The sequence below is a fragment of the Sceloporus undulatus genome, chromosome 3 (genome assembly GCF_019175285.1).
Source record: "Sceloporus undulatus isolate JIND9_A2432 ecotype Alabama chromosome 3, SceUnd_v1.1, whole genome shotgun sequence".
NCBI lineage: Eukaryota > Metazoa > Chordata > Lepidosauria > Squamata > Phrynosomatidae > Sceloporus > Sceloporus undulatus.
This window is the reverse complement of record NC_056524.1, coordinates 270,439,461-270,459,385: the sequence shown is the minus strand read 5'-3', so window position 1 is coordinate 270,459,385 and position 19,925 is coordinate 270,439,461. Positions and strand designations below refer to the sequence as shown.

The 19,925-nt window shown below is 43.5% G+C and overlaps 2 protein-coding genes across 2 annotated transcripts in view; one reads left to right on the top strand and one right to left on the bottom strand.

Annotated features, from left to right (window-relative positions):
- The window catches only part of ARMC9 (armadillo repeat containing 9), a 1,183,007-nt gene that overhangs the window by 906,140 nt on the left and 256,942 nt on the right, over positions 1-19,925 (bottom strand). The window lies entirely within an intron of this gene.
- The window catches only part of TNK2 (tyrosine kinase non receptor 2), a 135,379-nt gene that overhangs the window by 102,723 nt on the left and 12,731 nt on the right, over positions 1-19,925 (top strand). The window lies entirely within an intron of this gene.

Sequence of the window (19,925 nt, the reverse complement as noted above, 5' to 3'; positions counted from 1 at the left end):
ATGATGATGATGATGATGATGATGATGATGATGATGATGATGATGATGATGGGGTGTCCAAAACTGGGGTGTCACAACAGAGAAGACTCTGCTTACAGATCCTAACACCAAGTATTTTCCCCCTGTTGATGGGACACAAAGGAGGACCTCTTCAGCAAATCTCAATCCTTGAGCAGGTGTATTTTGGGAGAATTATTCCTTCAAATTTCCAGGCCACCCATTTGGGACTGGGTGAATTCTCAACATATATGAATTTGGCTAGGTGGAATAAAAACTGGGCCAACAGAGTTTCCCTTGAATGATTGCATCAGCAACTTAAGAGATGCCTTTTATTGGGCCAGCTCTTCCCATAAGGCTAGGTCGGCTCCTGGGTCATGCATAGCACTTATTGAGCAATACAGGAAGGTAAGAAGGTTGGGCACTCCCTACCTGGCTTCAGTTTGTACATCCTTCTGGAGGAAAACTGATTTCTTATATACTCAGTGTATAAAAATGAAAGTATACATCTTATAGTGGATATATGAAGCATGCAAAAAGTTTAAAAAGAGAAAAATATGCTTTTAAAACCCTCACATATCTACAAATGACCTGGGACACCTCTGTTACTTAAGCCCTAGGCAGCAGCATTGTTGAAGTATGTCTTCAAGTTGAGCATGAGGAGCATTCCAGAGGAGCGCAAAGAAAATTGTGAAAGTCTGGTAACCATAAAGCCCTATGAGGAGCAACCTAGGGAGCTGGGAAGGCATGGTTAAGGGGTGACATGATAATTGTGTCTAAATATTTGAAAAGATGTCATATGGAACAAGAAGCAAGCTTGTTTTCTGCTGCTCCAGCGGCTAGGACACAAAACAGTAGATTCAAGCTTCAGGAAAAGAGTTTCCATCTAAACATTAGGAAGAACTTCCTGAAGATAAAAGCTATTGGGCAATGGAATGATTCTGCCTCAGAGAGTGGTGGAGTCCCTTTCTTTGGAGGATTTTAAGCAGAGGTTGGATGGCCTGGCAATATTACATGTGAAACAGATCTAGGAGTCCTAGTAGACCACAAATTGAACATGTGTCAACCATGTGCTGCAGCAGCTATAAAAGCCAGTGCGATTCTAGGCTGCATCAGTGGAAGTATAGATCAAAGGAAGCGAATAGTGTCACTTTATTCTGCTTGGTCAGTCCTCATCTAGAATACTGTGTCCAGTTCTGGGCACCACAGTTCAAGAAGGATATTGAGAAGCTGGAGTGTGCAGAGAGGGGGGGCAATGAAAATGGTGAAAGGTCTGGAAACCATAAAACCCTATGAGGAGCAGCTTAGGGAGCTGGGTATGTTTCGCCTAGAGACTTCCAGTTACTTTTCTAGTTCTTTTCCCAAGGCATTTTGAAGCATTTTTTAGGGATTTCAAGTGGAGTTTTTTGGGGTCGTATGCTATTCTGTAACCTACTCTAAAGTTCTCTCCCCTGAATAGGTGGCTAAAAGTGAATGTGTTTGGGGACTCTGGGAATTGTAATCAAAAAAAGAATTCTTTCGAACTCTGGACAAGCTCTTCCCGCATGCTGCAATTCTTCTTTTCTGGCTGGAGAGATTCCCACAAAGGTCTCTCCACACTGAAAACAGTTCTTACCCACTTTTGGCCAGTTAGGGCGCTAAGCTTTCTCGACTTACGATACATGATAGGATAACCTTCAGGGCATCATCCTCCAGGAACCGCAGCACGTAATTGCTTTCTTTGGGATGAATAAGACCGACTGTAAATTCATAGATGATTAATGTACTGAGTGTTTCAAGTTCTTGATTATACAGTATAATGCGATTTAAGTCATTGTCTCCTCGAAGTGACTAAATCCCTTTGCATTAGTAAGCAACCTTTTGAACTGTTATTTTTGGGATGATGCATTATTTAATCACACTTATTTCCTTCTTCCAAGGAATTCAGAGCAGTGAATAGAGGGACTGTGTTCCATCCTCTCCTTCCCCATCAATAGGACCAGAGGTTTCCAACTCTGATCCTCCAGGAATTTTTGACGTCAGCTCCCAGAGTCCCTGACTTTTTTTGGCTTAAACTGCTGGGAATGGAAGTCCAAAACACCTGGAGAATCAAAGTTTGGAAACCACTAGCAAATCTCTTCCAAACACTCCCAGTCTCTTGTCTAATTTTGGAAGCTGAGGAGAATCAGGACTGGTTTAGCACCTGTATGTGAACACTAGAGATCTCCAGGTAGGAAAAATAAATCCTGCCTGATGTCCCTAGAGACCTTCTGATGCCACTCACAGTTGGCAATATTGAGCTGGATGGATCAAGAGTCAGATTCAGATCAAATGTTTTACTGTCCTGGCCCGATGCTATAGAATCCTGGGATTTGTGTTTTGTTGCGGCACCAGAGCTCTCTGATAGAGAAGGCTAACAATCTCACAATACTGCAAATCCCAGAATTCCCTAGCACTGAGCCATGGCAGTGAAAGCAGTGTCAAACTGCATTATTTCTGCAGTGCAGACTAGACCTTTGTCAGAGGTAGTTTCCGACATCCCTGTGCTGAAGTTTCCAGACTCAGTCCTTAGTAGGACTAGAAAATAGTCTTGTCTGAAACTTTGGAGAGCTGCTGGTGCCGGACAGTGTTAACAATATTTGGCTGTACTAGGCCCAGCAGCCTCTAGAGGTCCACACTTTGCCCATTCCTTGGTACAGCATTCACTTTTGGAAAGGAGGTGATTGTCTTCTGGAATAATTCCGTGTCTACCTTCAGTAAAAGGAAGCACAGCTGAGTGTTTGGATCAATCATGGTTTGTTTCACACTACAGAATGACAGCACCATGATCCCACTTTTACTGCAAGGGCTCCATCCTGTGAAACCCTAGGATTTGTAGATATGAGCCAAAGTGGTGTAGTGGTTTGAGTGTTGGAGAATGACTAGAGACTAGGGTTCAAATCCCCACTCAGCCATGAAATCCCACTAGGTTACCCTGGGCAATATCTAGGTTTAGGATTCTCACCCAGTTTTCTCCAGAACTTCATCTAATAAAATGATGTACTATTGATGTGTTTTATTGATGTACATGCACTGTTGTAACCTGCCTCGATCCATAAGGGAAAGGCAGGATGATGATGATGATGATGATGATGATGATGATGATGATGATAATAATAATAATAATAATAATAATAATAATAATAATAATAATTTGATGCAGCGGTGGCAGTTAATTAGAGCCCTTTGATTCCACTTTAACTACCATGGTTCCATCCTGTGGAAAACTGGGACTGTTAATGTGTTAGGTGTTTAGAATTCACAGCCAATGAGCAATAGTGAGCACACCCAAGCTACAAATCCCAGGACTCCACAGGATGTGGTTGTGGCAGTTAAAGTGCTGTCATCAAAATGCCATAATTGTCTGGTGTGAAAGTGAAAGAGATCTGAGAGAAGGAAACGTGGACTTAGAGCCTGAAGTGAAAGAAGTTTAAGAGTGGTTCTATTGTACAATCATCCTGCATCCTCCTTGGAATTTCCCAAAGAGTCTGAATGATGACACTCTCTAGTTTTGGCGCCTCTGATATCTTCCCCACCACTTCTTTGTGTCTCTCTGTCTCTCTTTTGGTTTCTCACTGCATGTGTATATATACACACACATACAAAAACCCACTAAGAAGTGACAAGTTGTCCAGTCCCTTCGGACACACTTTTTAAAAATATTCTTGAGATAACACCTCTCTAGGAATATCTAGGTTCCCCAGTGCAACTCTGTAGTTAATGTGTGCCACACATTGATCATAGAATTGTGCTGGAGGCCCTAGACATTCCTAGACAGATCATATTAATCAAAACTGCAACTAATCAGAGCTGTAAAAGTCAAAGCTACAAATGTGGAGGACCAACTGTATAGTATCTAGATTAAGAGAAGTAAAAATGCCACTCTGTTCTGCTTTGGTCAGACCTCACCTTGAATCCTGTGTCCAGTTCTGGATAGAAAGGATGTGAAAGCTGGAGCATGTCCAGAGTAGGAGGACCAAAATGGTGAAAGGTCTGGAAACTCTCGGAGGAGAGACTTAGGGAGCTGGGTATGTTTAGCCTTGGGAAGGGAAGGTTAAGAGGTGACATGATAGTCCTGTTTAAATATTTGAAAGGATGTCATGTTGAGGATGGAGCAAGCTTGCTTTATGTTGCTCCAGAGAATAGGACACGGTACAATAGATGCAAGCTACAGGAAAAGAGATTCCACCTAAACGTTAGAAAGAAACTTCCTGACAGTAAGAGCTGTTTGACAGTGGAACACACTCATTCCTTGGAGAGTGGTGGAGTCTCCTTCCTTGGAGGTTATTAAACAGAGGCTGGATGGCCTCTGTCTGGTATGCTTTGATTGAGAGTTTCTGCATGGCAGAGGGTTGGACAGGATGGCCCTTGAGGTCTCTTCCAATGCTATGATTCTATGATACTGTGTTAGGTTAGAGATTGCTAGAATAGAAATGCAATCGATGGACATGTTGTGAGCTTGGTAAAGTTTTTATAGTTTTTTGTGGTTTTTTTGGGCTATGTCGCCATGTTCTAGAAGAGTTTATTCCTGACGTTTCGCCAGCATCTGTGGCTGGCATCTTCAGAGAATGTTGGCATAGAAGAGAGCTGGATACACACACACACACACACACACACACACACACACACACACACACTGTAGGGAGGAAATTCCATGTTAATCTGGGTAGTCTGTTGTTAATGGCAGGGCCTCAGGCTGGGAGCTAATGCAAAAGAGGATTAATGTCTGCTATGTGGGATCATTATCTCTGGGAAGCCCCTGACTCTCAATGGTTTCCCATTTGCATTTGCTGAGTCCTTATTTTGCTATTCCTCAGGACTGGTAGCTAAACTTTGGCCCGTTACACACAGGCTTAAAAGTACGCGCGGAGCTACAGGGTTAATACGGGGTGGTGCTTCCTCCACCGCCCAACCCTAGTGCGCGTGTGCGCGCACAAATGGTGGCGCCGTTCCACACGGCCGCCGTCATCACATACATCACAGCCGCGCCGCCTCCAAACGAGGCACGCGGTTGTGACGTATTGGGGTCGCGGCAGGGCGCCTAGGGCGCTCTTTCCACGACCCCGGAAGGAGCTCCGTTTCGGAGCTCCTTCCTGGTTTGGCTCTGGGCACAGCCTTCAGACGGCTGCGCCCAGCGGACCAAAGGAGAAAGGGGCCAAACGGCCCCTTTCTCCTTCTCCTCGCCACCGCAGGATGTCCTTGGGGCTTGAAGCCCCAGGACACCCTTTCCAGGCTGCGGGGAAGGGGCCTTTTGCTGCTCCCCACAGCCCGAAAGCGGTGGATTGGGGCTTCAGCGGCTGCCCTGCTGGCCACTGAGGCCCGATCTGGCGGGGAAAGGGCGCCTACAGGCCGCCCCAAAGGGGCGGTCTGTAACCGCCTTTGTCACTTTAAGGGTTCTTCTTTCCATTGAAATTATCCAGATGTTTATGGATTTCAATGATTTCCCAGTGCATTCTGACATGGTAGTTGTTGGCAGTGTTATCAAACATTATTTTATTTTGGTAAAGTTTCTTTTTTTAAAGAGTTTTTGTTGTTAATTGTCCTAGATTCTGCCTCAACCAGGGCGACACTGTGGATGAAACATCTCCAAGATTCCCTGTCCTCTACTGCTCTTGTATTATCAGGCCTGTGCCTTCCCTGATCAAGTCTATCCATCTGGCATGTGGTCTTCCTTTCCTTCTATTGCCTCCCACCTTTCCCAGTATTACTGTCTTTTCGAGTGAGCCATGCCTTCTCATGATGTAGCCAAAGTTTTGTCATCTTGGTTACAACTTCCCAAATCCCCCTGTCACCATAGACAATGCTGGATGGACAATTCTGAAAGTTGAAGTCCACGAAAAGTAACTTCTAAGCTTTGAGACTTAGTGAACCGCCTTAGGTTCACGGGAGGAAAGGTGTAAAATGTTAACTAATAATCAATTAATTATTAATGTGTATTGATTAGAAAGAGCCAGCATGGTGTAGTGGTTTGAGCTTTGGACTATGACTCTGGAGAACAGGGTTCATAGAATCATAGAATCCTAGAGTTGGAAGAGACCTCAAAAATCATCCAGTCCAACCCCCGCCATGCAGGAAGGCACCATCAACGTGACTGTGGTTCGACTCTCCATTGGGCCATGGAAACCCACTGGGTGATCTTGGGTGAGTCACACACTCCCAACCCCAGAAAACCTTGTACCTTAGAGTCGCCATAAGTCAGAAATGACTTGAAGGCACAAAATAACATCATTGATTATTAATCAATAAATTAATGAAATCTAGAACTGCTGAAGCTACACTGTGATAAAGCAGGGGTGCCAGATTGAACATTGGAGGCTTCTGCACAACCAGAAACCCTCTCCAATATTCAGGCTGGCAGTTCTAGTTATAAAGCTATGATTCCTCTTTAACTGCCCTGGCTGCAGTCTGTTGATTCCTGGGATTTGCAGTTTGGTGAAGGGTACGGTTAGCAATCTCAGCCAGAAAGTTCTAGTACATGACCAAACTACATATCCTAGGATTCTATAGGACGCAGCCATGGTGATTAAGGTGGAATCGTGGCTCTACAACTTAATGTGATTGGGCCCCTGGCAGGAGATGATCCCAGATGGACTGGGCCATTGTCTCAACTCCAAGAAGGCCCCCACATCTTCCTCTTCACATAGTGTTCAAGGGCTTGCACTTCTGCTAGACACTGAGATGTCCACCTCAGGCAGTTGATTTTGGCCAGAATATTCTGCCGGATAGTCGCAACCAGAGTAGAGTAGAGTAGAGCCAGAGTGGTGTAGTGGTTTGAGTGTTGGACTACAACTCTGAAGATCAAGGTTTGATCAGCCATGGAAATCCACTTGGTGGCCTTGGGCAAGTCACACTCTCTCAGTCCCAGAAAACTCCATGATAGTTTCACCATAAATCAGAAATAACCTGAAGGCCTTCAACAACAACCAAGTCCCAACCAAAATAGACCTGTACCCTCCAACTCTGTTGATTTGGCAGGGATAACCCCAATTAGTCCTCTGGTCCCCCACTTTTCCAGCTGTTTCTAAAGTGTCCCAGTTTCTCTCTCGTCCCACTTTCGCCCTTTTCCTCAGCTTACTTCAGTTTGGGAAATCGGCACTGCAGAATTACTGCAGTTTGACACCACTTTAATTGGTGTGGCTAAGTGGTATGGAATACTGGGCTTTTTAGTTTGTTGTGGCACCAGAGGTCTCTGAGAGAGAAGGCTAAATATTTCACCAAACTACAAATTCCAGAATTCTGTAGCATTGAGCCATGCTAGTTAAAGCGTTATCAAACTATATTATTTCTACTGTGCAGATATTGCCTGAGTTGAAAGTGCAAAAGTAGTTTGCATTGAATTTAACTCAGCAAGTGGGAAGAAGAGAGAAGGAGGCAGAATCTTGTCCTTCCTTCTAGATTTAGGCAAAAGCATACTGCTGCAGCCTGGCTTGTGTACTGTTCTTCCTCATTAATAATGTCCTTGTGTGCTACTCTTCATTAATAACTTATTAATAACTTCCTTATGTGCTGCTGTTCCTCATTAATAACCCTTGTGTTCTCTTGACCACATTCTGGTGTTGCTTGACCACAGTTTCAACATGGACCTGTGATACTCTTCCTTATTAATAACTTCCTTCTGTGCTACTCTTCATTAATAACTCATTAATAACTTCATTGTGTGTTCCTCTTCCTCATTAATAAAGTTTGTGACATCTTGACCAAACTCTGGTGTTGCTTGGCCAGGGTTTGTATCCACCTATGTGCTACTCTTCCCCATTAATAACCTCCTTGTGATCTACTCTTCATTAATACTTTCCTTGTGTGCTCCTCTTCATTTATAATGCTTGTGCCCCCCTTCACCACGCGCTGGTGTTGCTCAGCCATGGTTTCCATCTGGAAGTGTGCTACTCTTCCTCATTAATAACTTTCTTGCATGACTTCTCTTCATTAATAACTCATTAATACCTTCCTAGTATGCTCCTCTTCCTTGTTAGTAATGTTTGGGTCATCTTGACCACACTCTGGTGTTACCTGGCCATGATTTCCATCTGGATGTGTGCTGCTCTTACTCGTTAATAACTTCCTTGTGTGCTACTCTTCATTAATAACTCAATAATAACTTCCTTGTGTGCTACTCTTCCCCCTTAATAACATTTGTGTCGTCTTGACCACCCTCTGGTGTTGCTTGGCCACCCGTGTCTCAGTTTTCATCTGCAAAGTGTTGGGTGGCCTTCAGACTTATTGAATCTATTGTTGCATGATGAGTCAACACTGATGCAGATCCCATTGAATCAATCTGTCTACTCTAGGCAGGAGGAACAATAGAGTTTAGGCTTTTCTGTGTCATTCGGGGACAGCAAATATTGAGTTACTCAAATGTTTGGTTAGTCAATAGATTATTGTATTTTTACAGCCAGGAAGGGAGTCAGGCTAGTATGTGATTGGGCAAGGAGGGCTTCAAATGACAAAACAACTTGCCAAACTTTGGGCAGCTTGCCTGGGGTGGCATTTGCAAGGAGAAGGGTGCCCTTTGCTGCTACGCCTTGGGCGGCAGTATTTCTTGGACCACTTCTGGTGCTACTTTGAGGACGTTAAACTCCTGAAGTCACCCTGTGAGTCACTAGCCTTCAGCCCAACTCTGCCCTTTTCCTGTTTATCTTCTTGGTGAGACATCTTTTTGATGCCAACATATTACTCAGCGTAGAGAGACGGTGGGGGTGCGGATGGGGGGAGGCACCTTTCCCCCATAAATTAAACATCTTTTTTTTTTTGCTCTCCAGCAGAACCTGGTGCAGGATAGAAGTGGTAAAGCTTTGGTTACTGAAAGCTTTGTTAGCACACTCAGGGTTCAGAGTTTCAAAACCTTAAAAGGCTGGTGGCAACGTTAGGTTTTATTTCATGACTGGAAAGGGCATATTATCCAAACACAGACTTTCAAACACAGCAAGAATTTACCAGCCACTTGGGGTGAGGGGATGCAGTCCCAGGTTGCAGCAAAAGCAGGAGCTTAACTGAGTTCCTAGGCTTAAATGCAGTAGTTATTCCTTTCTAAAGTTAAGGTCATGACTCAGTGGGACCACAATAAGCAAAGACTTATACAGTCTTTGGTATTCTCTGGGGTTTGGTTCTGGGACCCTCCATGGATAATAAAATCCATGGATGCTCAAGTTCCATTAAATACAATGGCATATAAAAGGGTGTCCCTTATATAAAATGGCAAAATCAAGGTTTGCTTTTTGGAATTTATATATTTTAAAGAAATATTTTCAATCTGTAGATAAGGAATTCATGGATACTGTATCTGTATTTTTTTATTGATTCAGTGGGTCTTTCTATCTAGAAGATATAATGGGATTTAGCCATGGTAATGGTGGTGGGGATTTTGTAACTCTTCCGATGTTGTTGCGCTATACTTCCCAGCATTCTTCACAATTGGCTATGATGGCTAGGCCTGCTGGGACTTGCAGTCCAACAACCCCACTGCCTGGGTTAAAGAAAGAAAGAAAAGGACCGCAATTCGTTGGAGGGGAAAAGTTGGAGCTATCATTAGAACAGGGCAGGGGACAGTGCAGCCTTTCAGACAACACCCATCATGCCTCAATATATTGGCTAGGGCTGTTGGGATTTGCAGTTCAGCAAGATCTGCAAGTCTGCATGATGTTCCCCCCCCCCTTTCAATTGAGGCCCTAATGGACACCAAATAGAAATGTATATCGAAAGTAATAGAGCTGGAAGAAGGTGACCACTTGAATTACATCTCTCAGAATCCCCCACCAATCATAGCCACTGAAGGATTCTGGGAGTTGTAATACAAAGGGAATTAATTTTTCCAAGCTCGAGGGGGTGCTAAATTGACCAAGCTTGATTTTCTTCATTTTCTTTCCCATAAAACTCTTTGGAAATCAGGATATCAAAGTTGGAAATCCTTATGCATGAATTCTTTTTCATGAAAATCATGCAAAAATTGTTTTCATAACTTGGTATTCAAAAACATAATTATGTCCAATTATGTGGAGAGCTTTGAATTCCTGTGGTCCCCATCTGCAAAAAGGTTGCAGTCTAGGATGGGCACTGAAAGCAAGACTAAAGGAGTTGGGGATTTCCAGCCCTGGGGGTCAGTTTGCAAGAAGACAGTGAAGAATTCAGAGACATAGCTGTGTTAGTCTGGAATATCAGTATGCAGAAGGATCTTGTAGCCCCTTTGAGACTAACAATGACAAAAGTTTTAGCATAAGCTTTCATGGACTTAATCTCCATCCTCAGATGCATGGAGTAAATTGGTGTCCAGGAAGGATCTTTATAATCAGACTATATGAATTATCATAGAAATGCAAAACTTGCGGTCATAGTGATGGGCACCAGTTCACTCCATGCATCTGAGAAAGTAGACCAAGTTTCGGAAAGCTAATAATAATAATAATAATAACAACAACAACAACAACAACAACATGTATTTGTATTCCGCTTTTTCCCCAAAGGAACCAAAGCAGATTTCAAAAGTATAATTAAAACATCAAACAATTAAAAATTACAGTTAAAAAAACCGCTGAAAGTCTGGTCTTCTTAGGTTGTAGCAGATTCTTCCCAGAGGACCGAAGTGTGTGGGGTGGATTGTATGGAAGAAGGCGCTCCCGCAAGTAGTCAGGACCCAAGCCATGTAGGGCTTTAAAGTTTAGAACCCACACCTTGTGCCTTGCCCAGAAACTGAGTGGCAGCCAGTGGAGAGATTTTAGAACTGGTGTAATATGGGCAGTTCTGGATGTGCCCGTGACCAGCCTGGCTGCCATATTTTGTACCAATTGAAGTTTCCGAATTTGGCAGGAGGGTAGCCCCATGTAGGGTGCATTACAGAAGTCAAGTCAAGAGGTTACCAGCGCATATACTACTGTTTCAAGGTCTCCATGCTCCAGGGGCGCAGCTGGCATATCAGCCAAAGCTGATAGCAAGTGCTCCTGACCTTCATATCCAGCTGAGCCGTCAGTTGAAGCGACGGGTTCAGGAGCACCCCCAAGTTGCAGACAGAGTCCTTCAGGGGAAGTGTGACCCCATCCAGAACTGGCTGGCACAACTCCATTCCTGGATGAGGGCTCCCTGTTACAAGTACCTCCATCTTACCTGGATTCAATTTGAGTTTGTTTTCCCTCATCCAGTCCATTACCATATTAAGACAGGCATTTAGAGGAGAGACGTCATCTTTAGTTACTACATCAGTCTGAGACATAGAGAAATATATTTGGGTGTCATCAGGCTACTGATAACACCCCGCCCCATGTCTCCGGATGATCTCACCCAGCAGCTTCATGTAAATGTTGAACATCATTGGGGACAGAATTGTGCCTTGAGGGATGCCCGACTTGAACTCCCTCTTGTCCAAACAGCTGTCCCCAAGCAGCACCATCTGGAATCTGCCTGAGTGATAGGGCCAGAACCAGAGCAAAGCAGGGCCCCCAGTACCCAACTCTCCCAGGCATTCCAGAAGGATACCGTGGTCAATGGTATCGAAGGCTGCTGAGAGGCCCAAGAGCACCAGCAGGGTCACGCTTCCCCTGTCGATGTCCAAATGGAGATCATTGACTAAGGCGACCATGGCTGTATCAACTCCGTAACCCGTCCTAAATCCATAACCCGCCCTAAATGCTACAACTTCTTTTGCACAGTTAGTTTCGTAGGTGCTACAAGATCTCTTTGTATAGTGATGAATTTAGTTAAACCAGTTCTTCTCCTCTGTTCTGTGTAAGAGGCATTGCATCCAAAACAAACAAAATGTATCTGGGAAGAGAAGGCTGCTGAGGCCCTATATCTCATCAGTGACTGGAAGTTTGATTTCAGCTGTTTTTGACTTTGCTGAAAACAGTTGAATGCAAGCTTGAAGTCAGTATTGTGCTTATCCTTTTATTCGTCCAATCCGAAGAGGCAAAATGCATCATGGTAGGCAGCTTTCCAAACTCATAGGCTTCTTTGTCAGGCAAATATGTATTTAAAAAAGGTATGCAGGAGAAGGAAAATGTTGGAGTTACAGCATCTAAGTGTGCGTTGGGATGTGGTAGAGGAAAGAGAGCCAGCGTGGCATAGTTGTTTGAATACTGGACTAGGATTTTGGAGATCAGGGTCCGATTCCCTGCTCAGCCCTGGAAACCCTCTGGGTGATGGTGGGCAAGTCACACACTCTCAGTCCCAGAAAACACCATGATAGGGTTACCCAGAAACGACTTGAAGACTAGCAACAACAACAAAGGAAATTTTTAGAGATGAGATGGGTAAACCATGTTCTCCACCAACATCCCGGCCATGAGCTGACTGGGAAAAACGGGCAGTGAAAAGGAAGGCCATCAAGTTTTGCTTCTCTATTTGACATTACAGTACACAGAACCTGATGCTAAGAACCGCCTTTGCCTTTATCCAGGACGAGGCCAAAACCCCGTCCATAAGAAGAATGCAGTGAGCCTCTTAAGATGTCTTGGTACTGTCAAGTCTGTAGATAAATTTAGACTTTGAAACAGGCAAGGCATGTGAGTAGGAGCCTGGTGGGACAGTTTTTAAACAAATCACTGAAAAGTATTTGAAGTGGCTTTAAAATTATTTTGACTAGTTTCAATCTGTCTTTTAAACTTGTTAAATTAATCCAGAATGGCCCCCTCCTTGGCGTCCTTACACACAGGCTTTTAAAATAGAAAATTTGAGGAGAACGCTCTGGGGGTGTTGTACTGTTTTAAAGTGCATGGTTTTTAAGTGCTTTTATATTTTTAAATTGTATTCTATTTTTTTAACAAGTGATCTCTTTTAACAGTGTCATAGTTTAATTCTATTTTAATGGTCACTTTTGTGTGTTTTTAATTATGCTGGGCTTCTAACTGGTAAGTCACTTCGAATCCCAATTTGGGGGTAGTAGTGGGATATTGATGATGATGATGATGATGATGATGATGATGATAGTAATACTAAATTATTTGATGTGTTTAGTGTGCATAGAAGGGGTGGACCCAGAAATTGTAAGACAGGGTCTACTCATTATTGCGATCAGTTTGGCAAAGGCACTGAGATGGAACAGGAAGCCATTACATTGGTCTGAATCAGTGACATTCCTAGCATTTGTGTCACCCTATGCAGGTGCCAGGAAGGGGATTGAGTGGGGGAGCAATAGTGCCCTGCTCCCACTTGCCTGCCCTCCCTCCCTGGCCACCCACCATCCACCCAGATTCTCATTCAGGGCCGCCAGAGGCTGGGCGGGTGGCTGAGCAAGTCAGGCAGTGGGAGGGGTTGGAAGGGGTGAGGGCTTCCCCTCCTTCTCCAGTGCCTTGGTTCCTTCATCTAAGAGAGCCTTGGCAGCAGAGAATGTGGGAGGAGGACCCAACTAAATGTCACCCCTCCTCCAAGGTGTCACCCAGTGCCATCCGCACCTCTCACACCCTCTTCGTGATGCCACTGGTCCAAAAGAGAAGAACTTGCACAAAGTGCATGGAACTAGAAAGGTGCAAAACAAGGATGAGGAACCTGAAAGCCATGGAGCAACCTTGCAGCCCTGCAAAGTCCCATCCAAGCTCCTGGGTTTCCCTAGATGCTTTTGCACTCAAAGAATAGGCTAGAACACGAACTAGTGGATTCAGATTACAAGAAAAGAGATTACAACCACACATTAGGAAGAATTCTTTTGCTCTGTGCAGAACAGTATGGTGGTGGACTCTGTCTTTTGAGATCTCTAAACTGAGGCTGGATGGGCATCTTCCAGAAGTGCTTTAGCTGCATGTTCCTGCCTGGCAGGGAAACGGACTAGGTGACTCTTGGGATCCCTCCCAACTCTAAAACTTGATGATTCCAAGAGGAGATCAGGTGAGGAGATGGGAATAGAAAGCTAAGTGTTGGTTGAACAATCTCCTCCTAAACATTCCACCTAAACATTAGGAAGCACTTCCTGAGCTATTCAACAATGGAATGCTCTGCCTTGGAAGTTGATGGTGTTTCCTTCCTTGGAGATTTTTAAACAAAGGCCGGGTGACCATCTGTTGAGAGTGATTTGACTGTGTTTTCCTCCATGAGGCTTAGATGCCCCTTAGGGGCTCTTCCAATTCTGTGATTCTTTGATCCCCTCCTAAAGAAACACATATTTTCAGATACATTCTGTATCTCCCCATATGAGCCTGCCTGGACTTTGGGATCCACAGGCGAGGCCTTTCTCTCAGTCCTACCATGCTCAAGAGGTATGACTGTTGGGGATGCCAGAGAGGGCCTTCTCATTGGTGGCCCCAAGACTTTGGAACTCCTTCCTTGGAGCATCTAGGAAGGCCCCTTCTATGCTGCCCTTCTATCAACTGTTGAACACTTCTTATTCACACAAGCTTTTAAAATTGAAGCCTTCTAATAAAAAGGGTGTCCTTTTTAAATTGGCTTAACTTAAAAATTTTTTTAGATCATATGTTTTTAATATGGCTAAATGCTTAACTTGGTTTAATGTTCTCTTTTTAGTCCATGAACTGCCGTGGGTCCCAGTCTTGAGGGGGGATAGAGGTACATTGATGATGATGATGATGATGATGATGATGACAGTGATAATCTATTTCAGCAGGTTTTCCTGTCCTGCCATTCCATAGGATCTTTCCATTCTGTTTCTTATTGATTCCCATCTCAGTGAAGGAGTTTTGCCCAAAAGGTTTGAGTGTTGGACTATGACTCTGGAGACAAGGGTTCAAATTCCCGCTCACCCATGGAAACCTGTTTATTGACCTTGGGCAAGTCACACACTCTCAGGAAGGCAAAAGCAAACTCCTCCTGATCAAACATGGGCAAGAAAACCCACTAATAGGGTTGCCACAAATCAGAAATGGCCTGAAGGCACAGGACAGCAACATAAAGGGGCTATCCATGGTGCTGAACCTATTGAGTGAGGAGACATAACCCTGGACAGTTCCTTTAAACTTCAGGTTCACTCCAAGAGTAGATTCACTGCATGTGCACACCTAACACAGGAGCCACCCGCTTATTAATGTGCCTTGCCCTTCCAGCTTTCCTTCATGCGCTTTCAGGAAATTCCACCTTTAAAGAGAGAGCAACGATCAATAAAATTTCACTGCAATCAATCATGACTCACTGGATGGCTTCTTCCTGGGCCAACTGGAATTTCCACCTTCCCCAGCAAGGTCACTTGCATTTGTGTGACTCAGAGCTGCTCAAGGTGTGGGCGGCTTGAGGCTTGGCTTGCTTGCTTGAGTTCTCACTCTGCAAGCACCTCTAAAGACCTTCTTGTCTTTTTCATTCACTCAAGAGAGAAGGCAGATGGATGATACTTCTCAGAGCTTAGAAAAGTTCCTTTTTTGGACTGCAACTCCTAAAACCCCCCAGCCAGTTTGAGAGTCGCAGTCCAAAAAAGGCAGCTTTCTGACTTCTAGGCTTCCAAGTTGCAGGTTTGTTTTTTTTAAAAAACTTTTTTCCAGATGGTTGTCCTGGAAGTGGCAGTCCAAAAAGTAACTTCCTTTCTAAGCTTCTAGGGCTTCATAGTCCAGAAAGGTAACATTTCCCATGTGGTGTGGAAAATTTTGGAAGTTGGAGTCCATGAAAGTAACTTTTCTAAGATTTCTAAGGCTGCACTACTGAAACAATGCAGCTGGACATTGGTTTTACTGGCATGACTCAATGCTATAAAATTCTGGGATCTGTACTTTTGTAAGAGATTTAGCTTTCTCTGTTAGAGAGCTCTGGTGCCACAGTAAACTACAGATCCCAGAACTCCATAGAATGGAGCCATGGCAGTTAAAGTGGTGCCAAACTGAATTATTTCTGCAGTGTAGATGCAGCCTAAGCTTTTTGGCTTCACTGTTGTAGTTCATAAAGTAACATTTCCATGGCAGCTAGGGTTTCTTTGAGTCATAAATTATTAGTCACAAGCTTTTGGGGCTTTGGAGCTTTCACGTTGCAGTCCAAAAAAGTAACATATTCCATGGTGGCTAAACAAAGAGTTGTGTTGTAATCCAAATTTTTTTACTTTTCCAAGCTCTGATCTGGTGGCTGCTATTGTGTTATTGATTCAGAATCTGCATGCTGACAAATTGGCAGTTGCATCTCTTATGGGAAATTGTTATTTGCCATCAAGTGGATTTGGACTTACAGCAACTCTATGAATGAGAGATTTCCAAGATCTGCTCATCATCTGCCCAGTTCAGAGCCTTAGCTTTCTTGATTGAATCAATCCACCTGTAGTGGGGTCACCCTTTTTTCCTACTCTCCCCCACTTTATCAAGAACTATCATCTTTTCAAATGAGACACATCTTCTCATGATACATTCAAAGATTTTATCACATCAGTCTGCTCACTTGCCAAAATCATGCTAGGTTAAGAAAGTAAGCATACTGCTGTGGCATCATTTCGTATCACAATTTCCCCCACAATAGGGCTCAGGTCATCCATGGTTAGGATTGTAATCATAGACTTGGGAGAGACCCCCCCAAGGGCCATCCAGTCCAACCCCCTGCCATGCAGGAGCACAGAATCAAAACACCCCTGACAGGTGGACATCCAGTCTCTGTTTAAAAACTTCCAAAGAAGGAGACTCCACCTCACTCCAAGGGACCGTCTTCCACTGTTGAACAGCTCCTACTGTCAAGAAGATCTTCCTAATGTTGAGGTGGAATATGGTTGTATGATCTGTTTTCCTCACTGCTAAACACCACCTTCTGGAAGGAAAGAAGGAGAAAACCAGCAATCCCGGCTGTCTCCTGAGTCAGGTGCTGTGTGAATGTGCACACAACAATTGGCTTTGGGAAGGTGTTGGTGGCCACAATCACAGAAATGAGGAGAGGAGCAGAATCATGGCTATTTTTACTGCATGACAACATGAGAAGTGGAAGTGCAGCAGAAGGGACCTATTGCACAAAGGCAGTCATGGATTAGCAGTGAGATTAAATCCAATTGACAGGTTTTGCCTTTCAGTAAAAAGGTGCATTACAGTCATGAAGGGAATGCAAGGCAGCAGTAAGATGGACATAACGTTGTGTGATAAATATTGGTCAAAGAAGCTTTTAGCCTGTTAAAATTGCACTTTTTAGCCTCATGTGATAAAGTCCCAAATGCAATAGCCTCAGTTTAGTCAACTTTGCTTTTAGTAAGCATTCACGCCTGATTTGCTCTAAGACCCACTCACTTGTCTTTTTGAGAAGTTCATGATATCCACAAAGCTCTCCTCCAGGACCACATTTCAAATGAGTCGATTTTCTTCCTATCAGATTTCTTCACTGTCCAGCTTTCCCAACTGCATGGCAAGGGTTGGACTGGATGCTATTACATCCATAGGCATCTTCAGCCAGTCTCTTAAAATTTTATTCATTTATTCAACCAAATGGCATCAGATTTTTTTTTCTCTTTGACCAAACTGTGATGGAACAGGACTTTGAAATACATCTCAGTTGCCCAGTGTGGCATTAGGGGACATCAATTATTTTAAGATATATAGCCCAGCTTATGGCAGAAACACAGAGTAAATTCAGTTTATTTGGAGGAGGAGGGGCTGGTGGAGGATGTGCGTTCCATGCGAGCAGCGTGCACAGTTTTTTGTTTATTGCACATTGATGGCAAATATTTGTTTGGCACAGAAGCTGAGATTCCTGGAAATCTCAACTGTTTTGACACTGCTGTCATCGTTTTTGCTCTCAGTGCCTTTGACACTGCAGAAAGGATGCTGGTTAATTAACAACACGACCCACTGGAAATTTCTCCTGAATAAACACTGTCAAAATGGGAAATCTTGCCAAGCAAACACTATGCTAGGGTTGCCACAAGTCAGAGTCAACTTGAAGGCACATATAAGAACAACAAACTCATACTTGGTGCATTCTTGCATGCAAGAGGGAGGACTTTCAAATCTTTTCTCCCTGCTGGGTGAGTTACAAGAGGGTTTTGTGCAATTTTCAATGATGGTTTGTACTCTAGGTTTTTTTCCTGCCAAAAAAACATTTGCACAAAAATATTATTTTTTGCTCCACACTCAGCATCAAATTACATATAGCATGAAAGGTGAACCATTAGCACCTGTTTCATCCTCATGTGCAAGAAATAATAATTCCCATGGTCTTCTCCCAGCTTTTGGAGAAAACACATATTTTTGGACAGTGGGAGAATATATCCCAAAGTGGTCTGGAGATTACTCTGTGTAGGAATTCAAGTGGTGTATCTGTGCAGTATATATCTCTCTTCAACACATTTTTGCCCAGAAATGTTTCTGTTGGCCATTGCTTTTGTCAGCTCAAGTGGGCAAATTATCAGGGATTGCAATTGATGAGCCAATTGTGGACTTTTTTGAAAGACTAGAAATCATTTGTGGGCGTTTTGAAAAATAAGAAATCTAACAATGTAATAATCTGTGGCTATGGTTACTAGTAATTTTAGCAGGATTATTTAGTTGGATCTGTCATGGTAGAATATATATATATATATGTATTTCTTTTTGTTTTCATTACAGTCAGGATTTGGGAGGATCAGAGCCTTATTGTGTATTCTTTGTATATCTTTTTTTTCCTGCTGCTGCTCTTTTTCTTCTGTTTACCTTTGATTGTATATTACTTTGATTGTAAATTAGACTGTTTGTGTTCAAAAACAATGTGAGCCACCTTGGGTCACCTTCTGGCAGAAAGGCAGCATAAAAATGAAATGAAAAAATAAGTAATAAAAATTAATCTAGAAACACCCCACATTTCTGCTCAGAAAAGAGATAAGAATTTTGTGTAGAATAATTCCCTAGAGTGCTTTCGGATGTATGAATTCCAGGCAGGAACTGCACAAAGGTCTGCTGCTGTTCTTCCTCACAGGCCTTATTAAGTGTCAAGAAATCCTTTTCTTGTCTAAGGATGCATCTGCACTGCAGAAATAATCCAGGTTGACACTACTTTAACTGCCCTGGCTCAGTGCTGTGGAATTCTAGGAACTGAAGTTGTGGCACCAGAGCTCTCTGACAGAGAAAGCAAAACTACAATTCCCAGAGTTCCGTAGCACTGAGCCATGGCAATTAAAGTGGTCACAAAATGGATGATTTCTGAAGTGCGGATGCAGCCTGGGAAATGAAAGACAAACAATACTCTTTTCATTCCTAATCTTCCAGAAGCAGAGCATTCCTGGATCTGTTCATGGATAGATTAGGGTCTTTGGTCGAGACTTCCCAAGCCCTGGTACCCTCCATATGTATTATAGGGCTTCATCATCCCCAGCCTGGGGGTGGGGACAATAAGACTTGTAGTCCAATACATCCACAGGGCGCCATCTCAAGGAAGGCTGAATTGGAACATCCGGTTGTTATGTACACAGGGCTGCAATGTGCCCTGCTCCTCTCCAGATGCATGATGGAAGTCCACTTCTTAGGAAGAGTAGCTAATACTCGAGAGGAGAAAATCCAAATTCAAAATGACCTCAGTACATCAGAAAGCTGGGCCAAAACAAACAAAATGAATTTCAGTACTGAGAAATGTAAGGTACTGCACTTAGGACAAAAAAATTGAAATGCATAGCTATAGGATGGGGGACATCTGGCTTAAGGAGACTACACGTGAAAGGGACCTAGGAGTCCTAGTATCTAGGTTCTAGCTGCATCAATACAACTATAGCATCTGAATCAAGGGAAGTAATAGTACCACTGTATTCTGCTTTGGTCAGGCCTCACCTGGGATCCTGTGTCCAGTTCTGGGCACCACAGTTCAAAAAGGATGTTGACAAGTTGGAGCATGTCCAACGGAGGGCCCCCAAAATGGTGAAGGGCCTGGAAACCATTCCTTATGAGGAGAGACTTAGGGAGCTGGGTATGTTCATCCTGGAGAAAAGAAGGTTAAGAGGTGATATGATAGCCTTGTTTAAATATTTGAAAGGGTGTCATTTTGGATGGCCCTTGGAGTCTCTTCCAACTCTATGATTTTATGATTCTGTTACTCTTTTGCATCCCTGGTAACTTGTCCGCTTTTTT